Raw genomic sequence first — 23,231 nt, 5'->3', positions numbered from 1 at the left:
TGGCAACTGCCAGGGCTTTTGGTTCTGTCTCAGCCCTTCCTCCAGCACTTAACCACTGAGGTGTGACTTCTGTTTAGTATGTAGGAGAGCCCAGTTTCGTAGACTGCATTGCAGTTTATGAGTAGCATAAGGGGAATTGCGTCCTCTTTTTGCTGCTCAGAGCACAGCTACTATTTTGGTCTGAAGCTCTCTTTCTGTGGGTGCTGCTCAGAGGATCTGGGTTTTTCCCTTCGGGCTGGGTGATTATGTAACCTGGAGGTGTGATGGGACCTGCTCCTCTTCCATTGTCAGACTCCTACAGCGGAAAAATAATTACAGTCATGGCAGTGAGTAAGTAAGGAGAAAGCAAAGAATTCAATGATGTGCAACTACTTGCTGCTGTGGTGTCATATGACAGATAGTCTTGTTTTAGGGGAGAGGCTCTCAGAGGGATGGTTGGTGTCTTTACAGTGTTTCAGGATAGAAGCCACAGCCAACACTGAGAAATATCAAACAACAATTTAGAAAATGTTGCTTTCAATTTCCAATTATGTTAACATAATTGTCTAGGTTAGTGGATTAAATACAATAGATAAGCTGACAAGTTGATTTGTAAAATCTTTCTAGACTTTGTTTTAATACAAGACAATTTCAGGTCATTGAGGTATGTGATTATGACATTTTTCCACACTGGGGGACTTTTGTTCACTAACTTTTCTTTATAAAAAGAAATAATTTTGTGGGAAATAAGGAATAAGTCCTTATATTTAAAATGACTCCTTTCTTCATATTTTACTTATTTACATAATTAAAATTTACAGAAGTATTGAAAAGGCACTGGGTCCAGGGCTGGTCAGATCTTAATATAGTAAAAAGAAATTAGTTTTCTGTGCAATAAGGGTTTAGGAATTTTTAATTCATGGCCATTATCACTTTGCCGTGCTTCATCTTTTTGCATTGCTTATCACAGTGTATTAACGGATATTCATTAAATCCCTATGAGCAAAATCCAGTCAAGATTGATATCATCGCTGTCTTACCTACTTTGTGAGAGGAAAGAAATGAAGATGGATTGAGTTTATTCTTTCTTTCCTAGAGGAATTTGGCTAGAATAATAATTCACTTGCCTAAAACTGGCTGGAAAACATGGGAGGGAGGAGGAAACGAGACAGGAAGGGAAGAATAAGGCATATATATTTTTAAATTTTAATTATATTCCAACCCACTGGAGATTGGAAAGCAGGGCTCTTGGTTTCATCTTGACTTTCCATCACGTTGCTTCCGTTGGCAACTATGCAAATGAATTCATAATATTTAGCACATCCTAACTCACGTGCCCCTTCTGTTTTCTTCACACCACATTGCAGATCTGCTTGTTTGTGTTCTCTCGGTCTCTCTGAAGCATTCGCCTCAGATGCCATAACACCAATGAGGCCTTTGCTCAGAATGGTGGAGGGTGCAGCCCAGAAGCACAGATGTCTCACAACAGGGACATCCTAGAGTCCCTGTTCCCAGCCCAGAGGTCTCTTCACCTGTTATACAATAGATCTTCAATCACGTGACCCCTGGGAACAAGGGCTAATGCCCCTTAAAGCAGTCACCATTATTTACCATCAGTGTATCAAACTTCTAAAGTTACCATTGCTCTTCCTGGTTGGCCTTCCTCTTTGATTTTAACTTTTTGTTTTTGCTATTTTTCAGTTAGCCTTTATTAAAGAGGTCTTTTTTTGTTATAGTCTGTATTTGAGTAGAATATCTCTGTTTTGAAATTGATGTTCAATTTCACACTTTTCCTAAAACATTCATTTACACAGAAAAGATATGTATGGATGCATATGCATATGTAGCAGGAAGAGCATTTGCTATTTTGAGGCTTGACAGAAATTAAGGAGGTGCAAGGAGGGAAGGGAGAGAAGTCTGTTCAGGAAAAGTGGAGAGAAAGAAGTTAGGCCTGTCAGGGATGGCTGGTGACTTCAGAAACAGTGATGTCTGAGATATATATAATTAGTCACCTGGTTCAAAAATCAAAACTTGAAATCTTCCTCCTCCCCTTGTCCCCAATTCATCCAGACCATCTCTCCAGCATTCCGTGCCCTAATAATTGTTGTTACTATTTTTTCAGGAAGCTTTCCAGTTTCTCTGTGCATACACAAGGAAATATAAATAAATCTATTTATTTATTTGTTCATTCAATATATTACCAAATGTTTCAGGCACAAAGATTTCCTGTCCCCCAGAAGATTATATTCTAGCTGGAAGAGACAGATGATAAACAACAGATGTAAAAATTTGAAAACAATATTTTCCATTAGATTAGTGGGGCTAAGGAAAAGGAAGGCAGAAAATGTAAGGAAGGAGAGTCAGGATGGGGAGGTGGGTTGCTGTTCTCAACATGGTGGTCAGAGGAGGCCTCATCGAGAAGGTCATATCTGAGCAAGGACTTCAGCTGGGAAATGACCATGGGGCGGGGGTGCGGGAAGCTTAACCCCACTCATAATGAGGAAAATGGTTGTCACCTGTGTTTCCTATGCACACAGTGGCATTCTGATTACACTGGGGGGCCCGGCACTCACTGCCACACAGACGTGAATACACATGTTCTTCTCCATTGACCTTCCTCAGGAGAACAATCTCTCTTTCTTTGTATCTCACCAGTGTCAGCAAGGGGAACCCCCCTGCATCATGTTTGCAATATATAAATTTCTTCCTCTAGGAAGAAACCAGAAGAAGCTGCTGTAGTTCCACTCTGGTGGCCACATTTCTGAGCTGAAGGCAGAGCAAGAGCCAGAAGGAACAGCGCTGTTCCTTTGCTTCCAGCAGTGGCAGAGGGTGGTGGGGAGCGTCACACTAACTCTTCTCATTTACTGAGCACTTACTGTCCACCAGGCACACTGCTAAGGATATGATCTCATCTGACCCTTACAACAGCCCTATGTTGTTGTGGGATAGGCATTTTTATTTTATTCTGACAGATTAGAATTTATTAATATTATGGATAAAAATTTTAGACTAAGGTTATGGAAACTGACCAAGATCACATAGATCTTAAGTACTCAGTTCTGAAACCTGTGGTTCTGGAGTGGGATGAGCTCACTGTAGTCCTTGCCTTTCAAAGCAAATATCAGGCAGAGGGGATGATCTGTGTTCTGTCATTCAAGTTCAGAGAAGCTTGGCAGTGGCTTTAAGCAGTACAAGTAAACATGTGAGCTATCTCCTCGCAGGTCATTCTCTTATTACTTACAGGATGCATGATATTTGGCACTTGGCTTGACTTTCTTGACTCCTTCTGTAATGAAATACCATATCAAACCCACTCCTCTAAGGCCATCAAATATCCTCATTGGCTGTCAGATCTCTAAGCCTACCTGCAGATTGCTAAGGGAGTTTTAAAATTAATTACAAGACTACCATATGAAGCTCACAGAGTCATTGGTTTGTCACTCTTTATTATAGAATTGTGCAATTGTCTATTGTCATTTGAAAGTTAACAATACCTCAGCACAGTTTTAACAATGTATCACATAGCTTCCAGAACATTGTTTGTCAGGTTGCAAAATTCCTTGGCTTGTTGCTGACAGGGTTTACAGGAGAAGGAGAAAATTTGTAGTTGAGAAGATCTATTTTAGGACAAAAGGGAGTGGATCTTACACAAATGTTTACATTTTAAAATTATATCTCTGATGTTCTTTCAATCTGAATTCTAAGTACTCACTAAAAGTAGGAAACATATCATTCTTTATGGGGAAAAAACCCATTCCTGTGCTATTGCCAGAGTGAGTTGCTAGAGCTGGATTTTCAATTCTGTAATTAAAACATCAATATTTAGTCCTCCAAAATGTGGTCATATTGAAATTCTCCTATTATTCTGTTTGATTCTCAGAAAGTAAGAACTAGGCTGGGTGCAGTGTCTCATGCCTATGATCCTAGCACTCTGGGAGGCCGAGGTGGAAGGATTGCTTGAGGTCAGGAGTACGAGACCAGCCTGAGCAAGAGAAAGATCCTGTCTCTACTAAAAATAGAAAAAAGAACTGGGTGTGGTGGTGCACACCTGCAGTCCCAGCTACTCAGGACGCTGAGGCAGGAGGATCGCTTGAGATCAGGAGTTTGAGGTTGCTGTGAGCTAGGCTGATGCCACAGCACTGTAGCTTGGGCAACAGAGCAAGACTCTGTCTCAAAAAAAAAAAAAAGAAAGAAAGAAAGAAAGTAACAACTAAAATAAACTTTAAGTTCATACCCCTGATGAAGAATTGACCCAAACACTTCTTTCTGTCATTGAAGTTGAAATGTGCCTTCTGTATTTTAGTTATTGAAATGTCAGCCTTGGAAGTATTGCATTTTGTGGAAATTAAATGTCTGGGAAGTTGGTCAGTTAAGATCCTTTTATTTGTGACTGATTTATTTATCAAATACATATGTGATTTCAAAGACATGATTTTAAGAGATCTATTAATTTGTTATTTCTCAATATACTTCATATCTACTTTTCATTTTAAGATGCTTTAATCCTAAGTGATGCTGATATAGGAATGATATAGGGGAGACAGAGATAGAAAGTAAATTTCTGCCATTCTGGTGTGTTTTTAAAATTATTTGGAAGCAGTATGCAGAAATATTCTCTAGGTAGTTGTTAGCTTTCAGCCTGCATTTTGTAACAATCTCCAATTTGACATCCAAAAACACTTTTTTATAGGAGGAAAACACAAATCATAAATGTAGATATATACTTGGCACTTTCTGGAAATTCTTATAAGCTGCCAAACAATTCTACCCTGGAGTACAGGAAACAAAACAACTGAAATCACTCATGTGGTTGCAAAGGCAAAAAATGTCTTTGTATGTTTTGCTGTTATTATCATCATTATGATCACTGACTCTGAGTTTAGGAAAACTTTACTTTTCATTGGGTTTAGGTGTATCTTTGGCCACCTGCACATAGTAGATGCTTGATAACCACTTTTTGAATGGATGAAATGTCTGTTTATGGCTGCAGCAGGGAAAGAGTTGGAGGATCTTAAACATTTCAGAGCTGTTACGTGAGTCAGCCCTGCAACACCCATGCTAAAGAGACTCTTTCAGAGTTCATCTTTTCCCAAGTTGTTTCCTGCATGAATCGTTCTGAAGTTCTTCCAGACACAGTGGGACTCCCAAATGCCTATGATGTAAGGCCTCCGTGATGTGTGAATGTGTAGGAAGTGTTTTTGAGATTTTTCTTTCCCAATCATCTTGCTTTTTGGCAAATGACACAATTAAAGTGCAATATGTAGGTGGACATTTTCTAAATTATAAAATAAAGAGGCTAGTGGGTGAGTGCAGAGGCAATGACATTCATAGAGAAGATTAAAAATTTGAGAATTAGAAAAGGCAAAAATTCTTTCACAATTTATAAAGAGCCATGAAATTTTATTCTAATGAAAGAATGAAGAAACTAAAACACCCACCCAGCATTCTGAAGGAAGGGGTGACCAGAAAGGCAAGATCGTTTTATTTTTGGACTCAAACTTTTATATGCTCTTCTACCAACCTAATCTCCCATTTTCGGATTTTTAAACACACACACAAACACACACACACAACTATATGTGAAAAGTATAATCATGTAGGCAAATGTGATTTATAAAACAGTATCAGTGCGTGAAGTAGCTTCTGAATATAAAAATAAATTAGAAAAGTCCAGTTTGTAGAAGATTTCCTATGGCAACATGGGGCAGTTCAGTCCCAGGTCACTTTACCAGGGAGCGTGAGCCCTGTGAATTTAGCAGCAACAGGGTTTTGACCCTCAGCCTTGAAGATCAACACTTGGTTTTCTTGGCACACCAAGAGTGGATCCATCTCTCTAGGGCTCACTTACTAGAGACTGAAGAGAAAAATCAAATGACCAGTTCTTTCTTACAGTTCCATGACACATAAAACTGTCACATAATCAGGAGTCCTCATATCGAGATGCCTAGCACATTCTGTCCCTATAGAAGACCAAGAAAAGAAGTCAGGCCAGAACCAGAAAATTGTATGATGGACATGGACTCAGAATACAGAAAGTGAGAGCAGTTGATTAGCTGAAGGCATCAGGCCTGGGGTGGCCAACACAGATGCTTCCAGGGGCCAGGCGGGTTAAGAGAACTGAATGACAGTACCCCATGGGGGCGAGGGACAGGCAGAGAGCAGTCTGCAAGGGACAGCACTTATCAATTCTGATTGTTGTCATGTGGGAATGTAGGTTTATTCAGGAAAAGTAATAAATGGAGACTCTTATATAAAACCTTTTCATTTAAAAACCATTTCCAGTATAAAAGAAAATAAAGTAACTAAGCTTAAGGCTTTCTAAAGTGGAGTCAGAAGATTGCAACAGGATTGTACTCAAAATTGTTAAAGGTCCAGCCACAAAATGTTTCCATAAATGTGAATAAACAACTGAAGTCAGTAGCCACTGGCCTTCAACATCTCTCAGCTGGGAGTACCCTAATTAACTAACCAACCAGAACAGGTTTGTGATTAAGTGTTTCTGTCCAGCCAATGAACTGCCTCTGAGAACAACTGTTCGTGGAAATCCCCTATAAAAAGTCTCTCCTGTGTTTGCCTTAGGAGACACTACTCGGAGGTGCTCTGGTTTAGTGTACCTGAATTGCAATTCTTGGTTTCCCAGAAAAATGCTATTTCCTTTGATCTCTATGGTGATCTTACCTCTGAGTGGACCTCTGTTCTTTGGAATCAGGGAAGGTACACACACAAAGAGCCCATTGTGCTCTGCTTCCTTGCGTCGCCTGCACCCTTGCTCACAAGTCCTGTCAGCTCCAACCTCCTTCCCTTTGCTTGAAGTCCACTTCTTTATTTGTGAATTTGGGAGTGGTTGTTCCACTTGTGCCAGCAAAAGCTTTTAGCCTATGTGGTAGTTTTCCCAGTTTCCTAGTTTTCCAATGGTTGAGTTTTCCTAGTTGTATTATTATTATAAGTATGGGACTCCTTAATTCTGAATCTTGTAATGATTGTCCCCCTTCTGGGATTCCAACTGGTTATATGTTCAAAAATTATGGGCCCCCCACCTGCACTTATTGGGAACAATGGACCTTCTATATAAAAGATGCTTTTACAGCTGCCAAAGTGGAGTTCCTTTGATATAACAAAACTAGGTTTTCTCAGAACCAAATTAGAAGGCTGTGTTCTAAAACAAAACAATCTGAATGGTGTGCACCCCAATTATCAGCTCCCCTTGTTCCTCTTTGTGCATGAAAGGTGTCAACCTAAATGACAGAGAGACTCTCTAAGAGAAAATGATATTTATTCAGGAATGGGCATTGCAATGAGAATATGCATGCCATAGCAAACTATGTATGTATTTGAGGAGGTTGGTTGGGCCAAAGGGAAGTATTTAAAGGCAAAATGAGGAGGACTACATGAGTGGTTTTGAAACAATAATCCTAGCTACAAGTATCAATAACAAGGGGGCATCAGTCCAAGGTTGGATAGGCAGTTGCTGGGCTGATGTTCTCACAGAAGTATTTTCCTGTGTAAATTGCAATAGCCTTTATGCAAGTTGTGTTTTTGCAGTCTTTTGTGATAGTTCTTGTTATCCACCATTCCTGCATGAGAACCTTCCCTTCATGGCCTTCCCCAGCTCCACCTGTCAGGGTTTTAAAACAAATGACTCCATTTTGATTTTGACAATTTTCACACTTCCCCCTTTTGATCAAGATCTTTTTGCAAAAGCATCACTGATCAATCATTCTGTAGTTAGGTTTTAATTGTCCTTTGATGCTTGGTTGGATCTGTCTCAGTTTGTACATATGGTCCCACGTTGGAGAAAGTGGTAATGAGAAGTCAGTGTCAAAAACCTTTTAGCCACATTTGAGGAACAAGGTGGGTTTGGCTCTCAGACTAAGTCTGCCTGGAGTCCATTGTTAAGTTCAATTTTGTCTGTTCCTTAGGCATTGGCTATCATCTTAAAGTGCTGAGCCAGCATTATTCTGTTAGGAGTTGTATTAATACTTCTGCAGAAATGTAACAAGTAATGGGTACAAACTTTTAAAAAGAAAACATAAAGTAAAATTAATAGTAATATAAGATCCCAGTAGGTATAATGGCTGGGAGCTATCAACCTAGGCTTAAAGACAATTAGCTGAATAAATCAAATAACCCTGGGGAATTGCATGAGACCTATTGTAACCATATGACCTGTTTTTTATTTTGTGTATGTGGGTCTCAGCTTCCCCAGAGGAGTTTATCCCAGTACAGCATGTAGTATTAGCAATAGCACAGACATTTCCTTATTTAACTGATAGATAATGTAGAACAATTTTATCATCCAGGATCCCATGATTGGGTTGAATTAAAGCAGAGAGCAAGCAACAGTTGTATTAGGGATTTGCCAAAGTTACCTACTAAGTGGACCAAAGGATCTCTTAGGTCTCATTCTGTCAAGTGTCCAGCAGAAGCTACTAATTGGCAAATTTCAATTGTGCCACTATCCTGCCAAGTGAAAAAGTCCTACCTCTTACTGGTAAGAGGGGTAAAAGTCTCACTGTGATATGGAGTCTTATTCTGACATCTTAGAAAGCTGTCTACAGTATGAAGCCACTGACTTCTCATCCTGGTTTGTAGTTTGAATATCTCTGGTTATGGCATTGGGTTGTCTGAACTTTCTCTGTGGCCCATATATCAGACAAAAGACACTTCTTAAAATTGATCTAGTCTCAGCTTATAGGGTTTCAGAAACAGAGCAGTTTCCATTTTTAATAATTTTATGGATGAAAGTTAGATTGGAGGAAACTAGAAGAATTTAGGATCCAGTCTAGTCTACAGGTAGATAACAAAAACTTAATGCATAGGCCTACAACCTAATAATAGGTCTAGTATAGTTTTTCTTTGGAAACATAACTTCTCTCTCCACACTCTTATCAATTTCTACCAAAGATAATCAGAGAAAGGCAAATTGGTTTGTAAAATAATTAGTCTCACCAATTTTGGTCTGATTATTTGTAATATGTAAGTGCAGCAAGGATAGCAATTCATTACATAGGAATTTCAGAATTAAAAACTTCTTGAGACTAGGAAGCCAAACCTAGGCAGACTTCATATTTTACCTACTGTCTTGAGGTTCTTGGGCCTGCCAGGAAGTGACAATTTTTATTCACTCACTGTAAGACTAAGAACCATTGAATCCAGGCATTCTATGTACATTTTCAAATATGACATTCCAGTCAAAGCGTTGATAAGATAACCAGTGTTTCCAATTGCATCATTTTATAAAGGAAGTAGATTCTTATTGAACTTATACAAACAACTACATTACCATAAAAATAAGAATTCTTATGGTTTACAAATTTTGTAGGGATCAAGCAGAGAGAAAAAGTAAATGCTTGTCCTTTTGTTCATAAAAGTATACTTTACCAAATTACTGTAAACTATAGACAGCTTAAGAGAAAAACTTTTCTTTTTGTTATCTGGAAAACAAAACATTTAAGTAAAGAACCAATAATGTTTCAAATAAAAGTCATAAATTATCTTCATCAGTTATTTAATCTCATGTAATTTTTGTTTTGTTTGACCTTGATCAGTATTTTCATGAATTCATAAGTTTCTTTATTAGAGTTCTAGAAATTTTTAGTTTAGTCCATTGATCTTAAAGTTATTAGAAACCTGTATTTAAGAATACTTATTAGTCTTTTCCATGAATCTGACTGAAAATCCTTTTAGAGAAGAATCAAAGTTAGACGACAGAGACTTGGAATAGCCATGGTTAAAAATCTGATAAAAGTTCATTATAATCAGCAATTGATAAGGAAATCTGGTTATTTCTGTGATATACAACATTTTAACATAACTGAAATTATGTCTGATAAATTAGATTTCCATGAATTTTTATAATTTTTGAAACACATATTATAATAATAACATATCCATAAATGTAACTGAAATAAGATTTAGCATCGCTTATCATTTAACAATGTTTTACATATAACTCAACATCTCAAGCTTATTTAGTTCAATCTTTCTCTTTTATAAGGCTCTGAGAAGTTCTGGGCCCCTTTAAAATATCCCAAAGTTAGTTTGAGGTCAAAAAAGACTTAATTTAGAATTTGATCATGGGGAAGCCTGCCAAAGTTGTCAAAAGAGTCAAAACTCTTAATCAAAACAGCATCACAGGTCACTGTGAAATAAGTCATTCATTTAACCAGAGTGACAATCAAAGATTTCTAAAGCAATACAGAAAATGACATGGATGTTAAAAAAATCTTTTCAAAGATTATGAGTATATACCACATTATAAAGGAATGTGAACAAGAAAGCTGGTACCTTCAGCAGGGGAGAACATGACTCTTACTAAAAGCATGGGAAATTGCCTGATTGCATGGAACAATTCAGACACAGCAGAAAAACATGTACATATGTGTAAACATATCTAAACATATACACAAAAATCATATAGTTTTCCTTTTAGAATTTTAGTCATGATACAGTAAAACATGTTAATATCAGTTTACCAGTTCATAAAAGGATAGTCGGATCCAAATTATATTTTTTAGAAAATTGAAAATTGAAATGAAAATGGAAGCCATTTACATGGCTAAAATTTATTTGCTCTGATAGGTAATTTTATGAAGGCTGTGGACAAAAATTTGGGGTAAAGCAGTTTACAAAAACTCTTTAACCCCTTTCCCCCTTTTAGTTTCAAATGAAATTAAGGGTTAAATTTTCAAATGTTTACATTTTGGCTAGGTCTGGCTGAATAAAATCTCCAAGTAGCCTTGAATTTTAGTAACAAATTTATCTGTTGTTGCCTGGTCTGGTTTGCTTGATTATTCACTGTATGTAGGAAAGCATTTTGGAAAAAGTTATTTGCAGTTTTTCTTTTTGGCTTTCTCTTGCCCCTGCATGGTAGAAAAAGCAATTTTTATGCCAAAGATACCATTTATTATTGCTCTGAGCACAAGATTTTTGACCTGTTTTATCTGACAGCCTAACTTTTATAAACATTTATATAGTTCTTTTCTTTCATACTATTAATCCTTCAATTAACTGTTCTACCATCTTAAACAATTGTTACCCAGGCAAACTTAAATTTACACATCCAAAAGGATGACTCAGGTGTCTAGGTTGTTGGTTGCCATGGAGCCTTTGTAATTTGTAAAGCCATTAATTTGAAAGCCCTTTAAGATTTTCTTTTTATATCTTGCCACAAGCAGTGAGTTTATCTTAATACTAGCAGAAAAGTCAGCAGATTCAAAGTAGGCAGAAAAAAAAAAAAAAAGAGAGAACTTAGATGGGTCTACATGTTAACCCTATAGTTGAAGTTTCTTCCTTTGTTTTAGAGACAGGGTCTCTGTCACCCAGGCTGGAGTATAGTGGCACAATCATAGCTCACTGTAGCCTCAAACTCCAGGCCTCATGAGATCCACAGCCTATGGAGTAGCTGGAACTACAGGTGAGCGCCACCATGCCTGGCTATAGTTAAATTTGCTAATTCAGTTCTAACAAAAATAGGCTTGGGGAGTTTGAATGTTCTCCACAATGGCCAATGATTTAAAAACATGCGTAAGGAAAAGCCATGTAGCCAACTGGTGTCACAAAAAGTTTGGCATGCTTTAATGTTTAAGAATCTGATTCTTATTAATCTCTCAAGAACAAAGAAAATCCTATAAGTCCAATCAAGGAATGTCAAAACTGTGGACTAGTGTTTTAGATGGTGGTGACTGCCCTACTGGCTTTCAATTAGCCATCCTGTGCTTATCATTTAGAATTTATTTATTTTTTCTCTCTGAAGACATTCAGAAACTAGCAAGGGTAAAAAAGTAAAAGGGCAAATCATTTACAGACACAGTAATGAAACCAAAATAAGAGTGCTCACAAAAATTTCAAGCCAGGTGTGCAGACGAAACAAAATATTAAACTAGATGCACAGAAAGAACCAAAGTGAATTTTCCACAAAGACATGCCTCATAGACAGAATGTAAATTCTGCTGAAGCCAGAATACTTAAACCAGAAAGACACTTGTCTTTTCTGGCAATCCCTTTCTGGTAAAAAGACTTTTATAGTCCCAAGAAGATGCAAGGTCCTATATTTAAGCTGGCCTTATAACCAAATCAGATCCTCAATAAAGTCAAAATAACTCACCAAAAAGAGGGAGTCGGAGGGTCTGCAAGGAGGTTCACCCGGGCAGAAAAGGCAACTTCATGGACATGGGAGCACAACGGGCTCAGCTGGTACTGCGCAAGGTTCCAGGGACCGCTGGTCTGTCCAAGGTGAGCTCACCTTGGGCCTGCTTTCTGACACCACATTTGTCAACCTGAATAACAGAGAAATAGGCTGTTTAAGGGAAAATATTTATTTGGGAATGGACATTGTATTGGGAATGTACATGCCATGGTAAACTATGTAAGTATTCAAGGAGCTTGGGGAAAGGGAAAGTATTTAAAGGCAAAATGAGGAGAATTACATATTGTTTTCAAACGCTAATCTTTGGCTACAAATATCAATTACAAGGGTAGTGTCTGTCCAAGACTGGATAGGCAGCTGCTGGGCAGATAGCCTTGTAGAAATATTTTTGTGTGTGTGTCAAATTGCAATAGCCTTTGTGCAAAGTTGTGGGTTTTGTGGTCTTTTGTGATAGTTCTCGTTATCAAGCATTCATGCATAAGAACCCTCCCTTCATGGCCTTCCCTGGCTCCATTTGTCAGGGTTTTGACACAAGTGACTCAGTTTTGATTTTGACAACTTTCACATACAGAAGGAAATGACTTGGGGGTTCTTACCCAAAAACATGGAGATCAATACAGACCCTTTGGCTACTATAGCCACAGTTAGATTCAGTACCTAAGGGACTCTCTCTCTGCATGAGAGCTATATCAGCCACCAAGGCTTTAACTAAATCTACAGAAGAAAAAGTCATGGACTCTCCTCTCACTATCTACGTTCCTCATGCCATAGAAGCATTACTCTACTCTCATCATAGTCAACATCTTTCTACAAGCAGACTCACTTCTTATGAGATCGTGTAATTGACTTCTCATATTATTCTTTCTTGCTGCAATAATCTTAATTCAGCAACCCCCTCCCAATGAGACATCACATAACTGTCTAAATCTAACTGATCAGCTACAAAAACCTAGAGTTGATTCACAAGAAACCCCTATATCAAATACCGAACTTTCATGATTTACTGATAGATAATATATGACAGATAATGAAGGAAAATATTATGCTGAATATACTATTACCACCTTTTTTGAAGTAGCTTAAGCTGCCCCACTGTGAATGGCTACTTTGGCCCAACAAGCAGAATCTTATGCCTTAACCAGGGCTTGTGTTCTGGTGAAAGGTAAAACTGCAGATATTTACACTGATAGCTGTTATGCCTTTGTGGTTGTTCATGCTTTTGGTATGCTGTGGAAACAAAGAGGATTTTTAACCTCTGGAGGGAACCAAATTAAAAATGAAACTTTTGTCAATAATTTATGTAGTTAAATTCAACTTCTCTCTGCCTTGGCCATAATGAAAATTTCTGGGCACTCAAAATTTAAAAAAAAAAATTCTTTTAGCTTCATTAGAGGCTAAAAGAAATAACTTGGTTGATCATGCAGCAAAAGCAGCTGCCCTGAGTTTCACTAAGACTGAAAATCTTATAGCTAATATTATTTTCCAAAAAATAATTTAAATGATGTTAAAGATGCTCAGTCTTGAGTACCACATAAAGGAAAACTTAGGCTAGGTGCAGTGGCTCATACCTGCCATCCTGGCACTTTGGGAGGCCAGGGTAAGAGGATCGCTTGAGGCCAAAAGTTCGAGACCAGCCTGAGCAACATAGTGAAACCCCATCTGATATGGTTTGGATGTTTGGCCCCTCTAAATCTCATGTTGAAATTTGATCCACAGTGTTGGAGGTGGGGCCTGGTGGTAGGTGTTTGGGTCATGAGGGGAAGATCCCTCGTGAATGGCTTTGTGCCCTTCTGAGGTAATAAGTGAGTTCTCATTTTATTAGTTCATGTGACACCTGGTTTTTTTGAAAGAGGCTGGCACTACCTCCTCATTCTCTTGCTCCCTCTCTTGCTTCTTCTCTTGCCATGTGACATGCCTACTCCCCCTTCACCTTCTGTCTTGATTGGGAGCTCTCTGAAGCCCTCACCAGAAGCAGATGCTGGTACAATAGTTCTTGTACAGTCTGCAGAACTGTGAGTCAAATAAACCTCTTTTCTTTATAAATTACCCAGTCTCAGGTATTCCTTTATAGCAATGCAAAATGGACAAACACATCTGTCTCTACAAAAAAGTTTTTAAAATTTAGCTGGGTGTGGGTGCATGCCTGTAGTCCTAGCCACTTGGGAGGCTGAGGCAGGAAGATCACTTGAGCCCAGGAATTTGAGCCACAGTGAGCTATGATCACACCACTGCACTCCAGCCTGGGCAACAGAGTGAGACCCTGTCTCAGAAGAAAAAAAAAAAAAAAGAAACAAAAATTGTGTTGGGCTGATAACGGTTGCATTTTTTTGCCCAGCATGAAATGGTGTCAATAATATGTCATAGTGTCAATAACAAACAGGTATTATCAGAATCAATGGGGATGAAACACCGTATTCGAAATGACACATTAGATGACTCATTTGGCAACTGATAAACTTATAAGTTTTATAAAACAGTGTTGGTGGGGAAATATTTCAAGGGCTGCCAAAGAGGCACAACTGTCTTGTACTGTTTGTCCAAAATTCAACCCAGGAAAAGATAATTCAGACAGTTCCAGGTCATTTTGACCTAGCGAATGGACACTGAGGTTTGGCAAATGGATTTTCATCCAGCTACCTCCCTCACAAAGTTATAAATATGTTCTTGTTATGATTTATATGTTTTCCCATTGGGTAGAAGCATTCCTTGCCAATATATCACTACCTCAGCTGTTGCAAAACTGTTACTAGAAAAGATTATTCCCACATGGGGCATACCTTCAGTGTTATGTAGTGATTGAGGACCTCACTTCACTGGCCATGTCATAAAACAAATTTGTGAAGTCTGGCCCATATTACAACACTTTCATTTTACCTGCCATTCCTAATCTTCTGGATTAGTGGAAAAAACAAATAGCATTACCAAAATTCAATGGGTAAAATCTGTGGAAGCATTGAAATTGTCCTGGCCAGAGGCACTTCCTCTGGTTCTCTATGGTCTGCACTTTTTGGAAAATGTAAGTTGTCACCTTTTGAAATTATCATTCCACAGCTGATGCGTTTTTCCATCTCTGCTTTTGATATTCAATTGAGTAAAGGAGACATTCTGCAATATTGTAAAGGAATAATTAAGGCTATAGACAAAAATCATACCCTGGTAGAACAATCTGCAGTGTGCTCCTCGAACATGAAGACACCAAATATCACAACCTTCAGCCTGGTGATTTTGTCTATTGGAAGAGGCATTTACAAAAGGATTTCCTTCAGCCTCGATGGAAAGGTCCATATCAGGTATTCCTTACCAATCTCTGCACTGCCACACTACAAGGTATTAACTCTTGGATTCATGTTTCTTATTTAAAGAAAGCTCCTATGCCCTGCTGAAACAAAAATTGGAGATTTGATGCTAAAAGTGACGCAGAAGTGAAGCAGATGACAGCTGAAGGTGACTGCTCACCCAAGATCCCTGAACCAGGTTTATATATGACTAAACTCCCTGAAATATTTGGCCTCTTTTATGTTGCTTTCTCTATACTCTTGGTTTCTGCCTTTTATTCCCTTGCACAACAGAGTTACCTTGAATTATATCTTGGCTGAGCAAGGAGATGTTTACATTGTAGTCAATACCTCCTGTTACACTTGGATAAATACTTCTAACAAGGTAGAGACCAAGTTGGAAAAATTCATGCACATGTTAATTAGCTAAATAGAGTACAGAAGTGGCTAAAATCCAGCTTTCAACTTTTGTTACTCAAATTGTAGTTACTGTTGCTGTTGTAATATTTAAGTTACTCCTTACCCAGGTTTGCTTAGAAATAACAATTTAAACAAAGTAATGGTTGCTTAGAAACTCAATATGGTCAATTAAGCCTATGACTCAGAAAAGATATTTGATCTGACAACTTTTTGGGGGACCTAAGCAGACTTGAGAGCTCTCCCCTTAAAACCTCCTTGTTACTCAAATGTGACCCGGGCTAGGCTTACACTTCCTTAGACCTTTAGAACCTCCAACAAGGGACATGACTCTTGGAACAGGTCCATCCCAATAATGAGGGACAAAATCAGACTCATCAATTGGATCTGCGAGTTTTTCTTGAGAAAGTTCTTGATCAAAAGGGAGAAATGTGAAAGAAGACGCGGTAACTAAGGCTAAGGCTTTCTAAAGTGGAGTCAGGATTGCAAAAGGATTGCATTCACACCTGCTAAAGGTTGAACCGCAAAATGTTCTAATAGACTTGGATAAACAGCTCAAATCAGTATGCACCAGACTTCAGAATTTCTCAGCTGGGAGTACCCTAATTAACTAACCAAGCGGAACAGGTTTGTGATTTAGTATTTGTGCTCAGACAATAAACTGCTTTCAAAAACAACTTTTTGTGCAAATTTCCTATCATAAAAAAAACTTGTGCTTGCCTTATGACAGCGATCCCTAACCTTTTTGGCACCAGGGACAGGTCTCATGGAAGACAATTTTTCCATGGACCAGGAGGTGGGGAGTGCGGGGAATAGTTTTGGGATGATTCAAATGCGTTACATTTATTGTGCAAACTTCTCTGCTAATGATAATCTGTGTTTGCAGCCACTGCCCAGCACTAGCATCACCGACTCAGCTCCATCTCAGATCATCAGGCATTAGATTCTTATAAGGAGCGCACAACCTGGATCCCTCGCATGCACAGGTTATGGTAAGGTTCTCGCTCCTATGAGAATCTAATGGCGCCACTGATCTGACAGGAGGCAAAGCTTATACGGTGATGCGAACGATGGGGAGTGGCTGTAAATACAGACGAAGCTTCACTCACTTGCCCACCGCTCCCCTCCTACTGTGCAGCCCAGTTCCTAAGAGGCCACAGACTGGTTCTAGGATGTGGCCTAGGTAGGGGTTGGGGACCATATCCTTATGAGACACTATTCAGGGCTGCCCTGATTCAGTGTACCCGAACTGCAATTCTTTGTTTCCCAAAGAAATGCCATTTCCTTTGACCTCTGTGTCAATCTTTCTTTTCGTTAACACCAGTCAATTTGATTATTAAAAAGAAAACCTGCAGGAGCCAGACAAATATCTGTGAATCAGGTTAGGTGTACGGCACTCTAGTTTGTAACCTCTGCCTTGAGTTTCCATAGCCTGATGCCTCTGACTCACAGGAAAACGGTCTTGCTATGATATTCGAGCAACTCAGAGTCTTTGTTTAAGGCTCCCTGTCACCTGAACAATGTTTAAATGCACACAACCAACACTTGTCTAGTCACACTCGTTTTTCTATGTTTCTATGATGGACCAACAGCACTCCCTCCCACACATCCTCACACACCTTTGGATGATACATTCTTTAGGTATCATAATATATTTATTCTTTTATAGCCCAATCTTGCTGACCTCACAGCTGTTCATCTCTAAGCAGATTTGCATTCTCAGCTCTGATTATTACATATTGAATTGCATGGTTTAACTCTTTATTTCTCTTACCTTTGAGTTCCAGTGAGACAAATCATTGTACCTCCATGAACTGACAACACTGTCTTGTAAAATGTGAGCCATTTTGTCAAAATCATTTATTTTTAGTTCTGCCCCTTTGACCTAGGATACATTATTTTCCCCACCTTTCAATAAAAACAATAATCTCCCAGTTGGCCTGTTTAAAATAGAACCCATTAAATGGCCATCTGTATGATATCTGTATTACAGTTTTGAAAAGACAGTAATATTGGAGAACTGTTTAGGATGAAATAAACTGCAGAAATGATTTTTAATGCTTTTTTGTCTAATCACAGCTGGCTCATTAGATATGTTATTTTTAAAATCAGCAGCATGGTCATAGAAACATTTTCTTCCCAATTTGCTACACCACTAGACATATGGTGCTGATGCCAGCATGAAATTGAGGCAGTGAAGCCTTGACAAAACCCACAATATTATGTTTCACTTTGGGTACTAACTTGAGAATTGAACAGCTATCCAATACATGAGGGAGGCTCTTCAGAGGCAGCTTTTAGGTCTGGACCTTAAAGTCTGCAGAAAGAAATGGAAGGTTCCATCCTAGAAGGTATACCAATCTGGGTGTCAGTTTCTGGACAGCACAAATACTGCATCCAACATAGCCTGTACTTCATGGTCTTCAGCCCTTTATTTTGCCAGTCTGATCTGCATGAAGCCCTGGGATGTTTGGCATTCAGGAACACTTTATCTGACAAATGACACCTGGCCCTGAAGTTTCAGTTTACTTAAACAATTGCCATGTGTAGGGGAATTTTTCTGAGCAGTTAATTGAAGAGGGAGGAAGCTACTTGAGTAATCCACATATAGAACTTACAGGCCCATCTTTCTTTTGTTTGTGAATTGCTCCTCCAAATCATGTCAATAAAACAATTTTTTTTTTCTCATGGAGATTTCCAAACATGCACAAAAGTAGAGGGAATGGTATAGTGAACCCCCATGTACCCTGCAACCAGATTCACCAATTATAAATATTTGGCAAATTTGTCTCATTTATACTCCTACCTGTTTTTTCTACCCCCTATGGATAATTTGAAAGTAAATCCTGAATACTATCTCAAAATATTTCAGTGTGTATCTTTAAAAAATAACTTTTTCTAAAAGATATAATACCATTTTACACCTAAAAATAAACAACAATAATTCTTTAATATCATCAAAGATCTAGTCAGTGTCCAATTTTTTTATTATCTTATATAAATACTTTTAGAATTGGTTTGTCCAAATCAGGATCCAAACAAGGTCCACACATTACATTTGGTTGTTGTGTATCTGAAGTGCTTTTCCTTCTTTTTTTTAAAATTTTTTAAAATTGGGATATAAAACAAAGATATAGAAAACCATACAAGACAATTGCATGACAATGAATTTTTACAAAAGTGGACACCTTTGTAACTACCACCCAAGTCAAAAATTAAAACTTTGCCTTCCACTTCAGAAGCCCTTCCTGTGTGCCCCCATCCAAATGATGAATACTTTTATAGTAACTGCTGCTTTGAAAATAATTTTATCACCCAGTTGTGCATCACTGAACATTATAGTCTTGCCCACTAAAAAAAAAAGATGTCTTTTGAGTTTTAATCTAATCATCCCTTTCTTTTTCCTTATATTTTATCCAGGTGCTTTGACCTATAGAGTTTCTTACAGTCTGAATTTTGCTGATTGTACAACTTATGATGTAATTCAACATGTTCTTCTATCCTCTGGTATTTCCTGAGGGAATCAATGAATTGGTTTCCTATCACATTCCAAAGGTGATCTATTCTTTTGTACATATATTGTTATGAGCTCATAGATTTATGCATATTTGCTTAGTTTCAATGCATCAAAATTACTATTGTCATTATTGAAGCTCCAATTGTCCCATCTTTGGCCAGTAGGAGCTTCTTTAAGTTGGCTCCCGAACCTTTCTGATGTGACTCTAGTAGTCTTTGGTAACTTCCTTGGTATTTTGGTAGACAACATATTCTGGGCTCATTATCATTTTCTGCTACAGACCTGGAGTCAGCCATTTCTTCTAGCAGCTCTGGTTTCTTTTAGTGAGAAATAGTATTTCAAGACCATAATTTAGGCACTAGAGATGCTCTTGCTACTAGGTTGGGCATTATTTCTAAGCCTTCTCTCTCTGTCTGTCTCACTATATATATTTATTAATATTTGTATATGTACATAACCTCCATATGTTACATATAATATATAAAAATATATACTTTTGGAGTCATTTTAAAAATAACTTGTAAACATGACACTCCACTCTAAATGATACTCTCACTGACATTTCACCCGTTATCATTTGCAAGAAACTTAACATTGGCTTGATAATATCATTTTTTATAGAGTCCATATTCAAATCTCCACTGTCCCCAAAATGATATATTTGTAAAATCCAAGATGAAATCCAGGCATATACATTATATTTGATTGTTATGCCCTTTTATTTCTCTTTAATCTAGAATAGTCACCACCACCACCACCAGCCCACACACACCTTTTCTTTTTTCTTTCCTGACAATGACATTTTGAAGATTGTGAGCTGTTGTCTTGTATAATGTACCACAATTCTGTATTGTCCTTTATGATTAGATTCAAATTAAACATTTTGGCAAAAATACTACACAGGAAATGTTGTGTATTTACCCTTGCAGTTTATGAGGAGTAAGCATAGAATATTAATTATTAATTTGTTCTGTTATTAATGAGAAACAAAGTTTAATCCTTGATTACAAAGTGTATGTGCCAGATACTCATTGTAAATTTTTTTTCCCCTTTTTAATTAAAAAACAATCTGTGGGAGGATAACTTGAGATAATATAACTATCTTATTCTTCAACAAACTTTCAGCCAGTGATTTTAGTATTCTTTGCTAATCCTTGCCTAAATCAATTATTCTGTAAAGGTTGCAATATGATTTTCTCATTAAATCATTTCTTCTATGTCAATAGCTTTCATTTTTCGGTAAAGATCTCTTCCTCTTTTCCTATCTCTCTGAGTATTACTGTAGGAATCATGGATTTTTAAATATATATTATTCAATGTGACCAGTGGCACCAACATCCAGCTGTCTCCTTCAAAGAAATATTTTGTCCACTTTAGCTTTCTTGTCACAATCAGAAGGGCATTTTATAAAATATATAGAAATGCATAATGTAAAGTCATATATCATACGTCGGTTTCCAGGAGAGTGACCAGCATTTTGTCAGTTCTGTTGAAATGAACTATACTCGCATGCTCCTGAACCCTGTCCCTTTTTAGTGGAAGTCTGGCCAGCAAAGAGCATTGCAAATGGTTATTTAATCAAAGAGAGAGGGTGGTATGGTGGTCTGGGAATCAGGCACAGCTGGGACCAAATTCTGCTTCTATCCCCTTAATAGCTTTAAGGTCTCAGGAAGTGATTCAGCTTTTCTGGGTCTCAGGTTACTAATCACTAAAAAGAGAGAATAATAAGACCTATCTAATAGGAGTGGTTGTGGTTTATAGATCAGCCAGTTCCTCGCAGGCATTCAGTAAATGACAGCAAATACACAGCCAGCAGGGTTTGAAAAGATGCAATGGCATAAAAATCCAATTTATTTTCCTGTTTTCTCACTTCCTGTCCCAGAAGAAAAGACTCCCCAGGAAGGGAGCCTGTTCAAGGCTGCTGTAGGGTACAAACTTGGGTGAAATCTACCTTGCTTTATCCTATCGATGACTGAAAGAAGGGGTCTTGATTTGTGAGTGGAATATTTTTTCTGTCCACAAGAAATTGCTTGTCTCCTCTCTGGATTTTTCTTTCTTTTTTTTTTTATTATGGTAAAATATATGTAACACAAAATTTACCATTTTAACCATTTAAAAATATACAGGTTAGTGGCATTAAATACATTCACATTGTTTTGTAACCATCACCACCATCATCTCCAGAACTTTTTCATCTTTCCCAACTGAAACTCTGTACCCATCAAACAATGACTCTCGATTCTCACCTCCCTCCAGTCCCTGGCAACCAACATTCGCCTTGTGTCTCAGTGAACTGACTACTCTAGGTACCTCACATAAGAGGAATCATACAGTATTTGTCTTTTTATGCCTGGCTTATTTCACTTAGCATAATGTCTTCAAGGTTCATACATGTTACAGCATGTGTCTGAATTTCCTTCCATTTTTTACCGTGGTAAAACACTCATAACATAAATTTTACCATCTTAACCATTTTTTAAGTGTAAAGTTCAGTAGTGCTAAGTGTATTCACATTGTTGTGAAACAGAGCTCCAGAATCTTTCAATTTTGCAAAACTGAAATTCTATATCTACTAAACAACTGTCCTTTCCCCCCTCCACCCAGCCCCTGGCAATCACCATTCTACTTTCTGTTCCTATGCATCTGACTACCTTAGATACTTCATATAAGTGGAATCATACAGTCTTTGTCTTTTTATGACTGATTTATTTTACTTAGCATAATGTCTTCAGGTTCTAGCTATGTTGTAGTATGTGACAAGATTTCCTTCCTTTTTAAGGCTGGACAATATTCCATTGTATGTATATGTCATATTTTGTTTATCCATTCATCCAGCAAAGAACATTTGGGTTATTTCTACCTTCTGCCTTCCGTGAATAATGTTGCTATGAACACGGGTGTCCAAATACCTGTTTCTGGATCCTTTCTTGATGAGTGCCTGTGGCTTTGTTCATTCATTCACCATATACATATTATATGCCTACCATATGCCAGGCACAGTTCTAGGCTTTGAGATATCTCAGTGAACCAATCAAACAGAAGCCTCTTCCCTCATGATGCTTACACTTCAACAAGAGAAGACATTACATAAAAATAAACATAAAAAATTATGTAAGATTATGATTGATATGTGTCTTGGGAAAAAGTAGGGCAGAGCTAGAATGAGATGAATGGGGTTGGGATTTTAAACAGGATATTCAAGATAAGCCTCACTGAGAAGTGACATTTGAGTAGAAATTTGATGGAGATTAGGGTGGAAGACCCAGAAAGTAAGTGCTATTCAGCCATCTAGGAGAAGTAATAAGAGTGTCAATTTAATTTCTTAACCAAAATTAGAAATGTGTAAAGAATTGAATTTCTAGAGTTATGTCAGTGATGATCTTCTCTCTGGTAGACATCATTTAGTAAAATTTGTTAATAGAGTACAGCTTGTAGCAGGTGCAAGGCTCTGTGTTTACCTAACTCGTTCATTCTCTTCCTGGGCTCACAGGAAGACTAATTTTCCCAGCCTCCTATGTCTACGTGGGATGATGTGACTAGTCTGGATAAAATAATGCAGATAGAATTCATGAAGGTCACCAGGAAAATCTTCTAGTGGTCTTCCACATTCCCTTATTCAGATTCTCCCTCTCTCCCTACCTTCTTCCCTCTCTCTCTTTCTCTTTCTCTCCCCACCTCCCCCCCAGCTTTGGCTGGACAGAGGCAGAGGATTCAGGGAAAGGACTCCAAGGCCCTAGGAAACTGAGAAGCCACAGGATGGAAGAAGCCTGGGTCCCTGAGTTACCATTTGGAACAGAGCCCCCTGCTGGATTGATTAGATTATGATGTGAGCACAAAGTAATCCTTTTGTATGGATGTAGGCCATTGAGACTTTGGGCTGCTTGTTAGAGCAATT

General features: G+C 38.0%; 1 long non-coding RNA gene across 1 annotated transcript in view; it reads right to left on the bottom strand.

Annotated features, from left to right (window-relative positions):
* Window positions 1-12,090: 12,090 nt before the first annotated feature.
* LOC123649278 overlaps window positions 12,091-23,231 on the bottom strand; it is a 64,851-nt gene continuing 53,710 nt past the window's right edge. The window contains exon 3 of the long non-coding RNA XR_006738956.1: window positions 12,091-12,257. This is a non-coding gene — a long non-coding RNA (uncharacterized LOC123649278). The remainder of the gene's footprint in view (window positions 12,258-23,231) is intronic.

This window comes from Lemur catta, chromosome 1 (genome assembly GCF_020740605.2).
Source record: "Lemur catta isolate mLemCat1 chromosome 1, mLemCat1.pri, whole genome shotgun sequence".
Classification (NCBI taxonomy): Eukaryota; Metazoa; Chordata; class Mammalia; order Primates; family Lemuridae; genus Lemur; species Lemur catta.
The sequence above is the reverse complement of the archived record's forward strand: the minus strand, read 5'-3'. Positions and strand labels throughout refer to the sequence as shown.